Raw genomic sequence first — 4736 nt, 5'->3', positions numbered from 1 at the left:
CCCATCTCTATACAACCCCATCTCTATACTAATCCCTATCTCTAGTAACCCTGCCTCCTTGTTTATCTGATGTTAACAATCCCATCTCCCTGTTCAACTGTATATAACAAACATGTTGACCTTCCAAGGGAGCTGTGACTTCTCCATCCAAGAATCCAGATTTACCCAATCCCAGCTTTTCTGTACTATGTCTGTGTCTGTCCTTTCTTCATTCCCTCGTGGCCCCAGTTAGGTCCTGGAGCCCTACAAGATGTGACAGTAAGGAAAAGAAATCACATGACTTAAAGTTCTTAAAAATTATTTTTAAGAATTTGAAACTTTCACTTTCAAATCTAAGAATTTAACCATCCCACACGTATAGTCAACCCAAACTAGGCCATCAACAGACCCACTGCAGTTTCTTTCTTTAAAGAGAAAAGAAAGCTAAAGGGAAAAGAAAAAAATTAAATTAATGAAAGAAAAATGGCGTTGTGTGTTCCTGAGAATGAGACTGTGGTAAAGCATGTCAGAGATAACACAGTCCAGAGGCAGCACCATGGTAGATTCAAAACAATGCGAGAAAAACATTCAACCAGCCTACCATGGTACTGCACTCCAGAGGCACAGGCTAGTCTGCTCTACATAGGGAGCTCCTAGTAGCTAAGGTTACACAGTGAGACCTATCTCAGAAGAGAGAGAAAGAGAGAGAGAGAGAGAGAGAGAGAGAGAGAGAGAGAGAGGAAAGAAGGAAGGGAAGAAGAAAATTCCACCAAAAATTCTATATGCTTACAAAGTTAAAAAAAAAGGAATTTCTACATGACCAAACTATGTGTGACCAGATGACCATACAAGAGTTAGACTGGAAGGGATTGATTTTGGATGACAAATCACAACTAATAGAGAAATGACAAACCCAACAGCGGCCAGTATGTAAATGAACAGAAATAACAGATCCACAGATGTAAACAAAATCTGTACCTATAAATATAGTAGTTTATGAACAAACTTAGGTCGCCTCATTTTTAAATTTCCCCTAAAACTGTTTGAAACAATACTTGTAACTCTACATCATAATATGTGTCAATTATAGATTAAAATGTATCAAAGGAGGAGGTGTAAATAGAGACATACCAGAGTCTATTTGCTAAACTTTCTGGAATTAAGCAAATGCTAACCTAAAGTAGATTGTAGCAAGACATTTACTGTGATGCCCACAGAAAGTCTCTCTTTCTCTTTCAGTTACTGGGGCAATGAGGGTATGTCAGGCACACAGTAACAAAAATAGAATGGTAATATTAACATCAGGGTAAACAAACATCCAGAGCAGAAGTCTTACTGGAGCAGAGGGAATTTCATGATAACCAGACTTAATATAGTAAGAACACAGGAAAACTGGGACTGGGGAGATGTTCAGCGGCTCCCACAGACACCTGAACACAACCTGTGAAATACAGAGAAGTAGACACACAAACACATAAACAAAAATAAGTTTCCAAAAAGTTACGAAAATACCGAAATAGATATGTGCCAAATAACAGCTCTGAAATACATAAAACAAAATCAAAGAGAAGGAAACTAGAGACAATTCAGTGACGTGGGTTAGAGACTTGAATGTCCTTTCTCAATAACTCATAGAACTAGACTGTAAATAAGTAAGGATACAGAAGATGTCAATATCAGTGACTGTTAATATTGTTAACAGACAGGATCTAGAAACAGCTAGGAGACAGGTCTCTGGGCACCTCTGTGAAGGACTGCTTAGATGAGGCTGGCCTTTGAAGGACTATTTGAATAGGATAACTGAAGACCTATTCACTCTTCACCTATTCACTGTGGGCAGCTCATTCCTTAGTGTGGGCCCCAGGCTGAATAAAAAGGATTCAGATGAACACAAGCATTTATTACCATCTTCTTCCTGTCTGTGGACAGGGTGACTAGCTCCCTAAAGGTCCTACCCCTTGGCTGCCCCTGTTATGATGGATTGTATCCCAGAGTAGAATGTGAACCTTATTTTGGTCACATGGCTTGCATTGCTTTTATCGGAATGTGTCATGATAGCAAAAGGAAAAGTAAGACACACTCTATCAGTCAGCTTGACCTAACAATCAGGACAGACAACAGTCGAGTTACCACCCAGCCCACTATTCCCTTGCAGGAACCAATAAACTAGTCTCTTTTTTTTTAAGTGATTTATTTTTTTCTATTTTATGTGCATTGGCGTTTGCCCACATGTATGTCTGTGTGATGCTGTCAGATCCACCGGAACTGAAGTTATAGGCAGTTGTGAGCTACTATGTAGGTGCTGGGAATTGAACTCAGGTCCTCTGGAAGAACAGCCAGGGCTCTGCTGAGCCACTATTCTTTTTTTTTTTTTCTAGATGTGGTTTCTTTGTGTAATCTTGACTGTCTGGGAACTTGCTGTGTAGGTCAGGCTGGCCTCAAACTCACAGAGATTCAAGCACCTCTGCCTATTGAGGGCTGGGATTAAAAGCATGCACCACTATGCCTGGCTTCCATGAACTAGTTTTTAAAAATAAAAAGCTACAAACAAAATGCACATTCTTTTCAAACATTTGTACAACATTTTTTAAGATAAACAATATTAGACTATTTTTAAAGTTTCAACAAATTTAAAAGAATTTTAGAATTACTTGAAACTTTCCATGACAGTATGTTAATTACTCTTCTACTGGTATAAGGACACCATGACCTAAGAGACTTAGAGAAGGAAGAGACTTGCAGTTTCAGAGGGTTAGAGTGGTGATCTTCATGGTGGGGTGGTTGACAGCAAACAGACAGGCACTTGAGCAATAGCTGAGAGCGTGCATCTTTTTCCACAAACACAAGATAGAGTTAATAGGGAATGGCGTACACTTTTGAAACCTCAAACCTCCTCCCATAACTCCGAATTCTTCCCAAGCACTTCAACCAACTGGGAGCCAATCTTTGAAATATACGAGCCTATGGAGGCCATTCTCATTCCAACTGCCCCTATTTGGTTTCCACAGGACAGTCTGGGTCACTCAGCAATGGTGGCCTGCAATCCTAGAGAGGCAGAGCATACAACAGCTGCTCAGTCCATGAGGCTGGGTGCTTTAGTAAACCCAGTGTGACATGGATGGTCTAGAGAACTCCTGAAGAGCCACAGATCTTCAGTCCAGGTTGTAAAGCCAAATTATCCGTGTTTTCAACATCAGCAAAGACTGGCCAAGTGACAGCAGCAGCATGTTGGATCCATGCACCAGCAAAGATGAAGGCAGCAGGCAAAAGCATCACTGTTTTCCCTTGGAATTCTTTTTGTTGGAGAGGGCTTCTCTCTCAGTTAATCCTTCCAGGAATTTGAAGACCTACTAAAAGACATTATCTCTTAGTTCATGTCACACCTAATCAAGCTGACAGCCAAAATTAAACCATCCCAGAAGAAAATGTGAAATAAAAAGCATTCTCACAGAAGCAACCTGAGACTCTTCCTGTGCAGAAGATATTTCCCACAAAAGAAGTGACAAAGGAAATATTTCAGGAAGATGGGAAATGATAATAGATGGAGTTTGGGATCTGAACAAGGCACCGAACTATGCCAGAAACAATGACCCAGCATTTCGAATAAGGCTCAGGAGCACAGTGGCCTCAACCCAGTAAAGTGACAACCACCAACCATGAGATGGGCTGAAGGGATTTACTGAAAGGGCACACTCTTGTACACTTGCAGCACTTGTACCAAAGATGTGTCGTGGGGATGTAATTATAAGGGCCAATGAGAAGACTCTGTGGCTAAACAGGCTTGCTGCCATGCCCAATGATCTGCGTTCAAGCTCCAGAACCCACATGATAGAAGTAGAAAACCTAATCTTTATGTTTGTATCATGGCATATGTGTGCCTGTATGCATGCGCACACACACACACACACACACACACACACACATACACTAAATAAATAAACACAATCTTAAAAATTTTTAGAGAACATGTGACAGACACAAACAATGCAATTATAAGAAAATAAGTGAGTCACAATGGACAGACATTCTGTAAAATAACTTGCTCATAATATTCAAAAGACAGCAGTGTATAGCTGAGTGTGGTAGCACTGCCTAGGATCCCAGCATTGGGAAGTAGAGGCAGGAATGCTACAGATTTGAGGTCAAGGTTTCTGCATAGGGAACTGCAGGCCAGCCAAGGCTATATAGTGAGACTCTGTCTCCAAAAGCAAAAGGGCAGAAGACAAAATGGACATTACCTGTGCCAAAGGAAGACTTGAAGCTGCTCCTGGTCAAGTAGAGGTAGGACCTGGGAGCACCAGCTGTCACACATGACCCTGGTTGATACTGGGCAAGAAGGAAGAAATGATGAAGGACGCTATTGGGGACATTGGGGACCTCTGGAATATGTATTAAATATTTAGATAGTATATCAACACTCAATTTCTGAAGTTGATGGTAAGAGAATACAATTTTCTTGGGGGAAAACATGGGTCTGGGTCCAGCAAGACGGCTCATCAGGTTATGGCCCTTGACACCGTGCCTGACTATACATGGAAACTTCCAATCTGAGGGGCCCACATGGTGGAAGGAGAGAATCAGCGCTTGCAGGTTGTCTGCTCATCACACACACTCCGTGGTGTGTGTGCTCACACAGATACAATAAGAAAACTTAGGGAAGGCGGGACACTGGGTGAAGGAGCTTGCTACTCAAGCCTGGCAACCTGAGTGGAATCCTGGGAATGTACATTCAAGGGAGAAGGAGAGAACTGACTCCA

The sequence above is a fragment of the Microtus ochrogaster genome, chromosome 16, assembly GCF_000317375.1.
Source record: "Microtus ochrogaster isolate Prairie Vole_2 chromosome 16, MicOch1.0, whole genome shotgun sequence".
Lineage (NCBI taxonomy): Eukaryota > Metazoa > Chordata > Mammalia > Rodentia > Cricetidae > Microtus > Microtus ochrogaster.
This window is presented reverse-complemented; position numbering follows the sequence as displayed.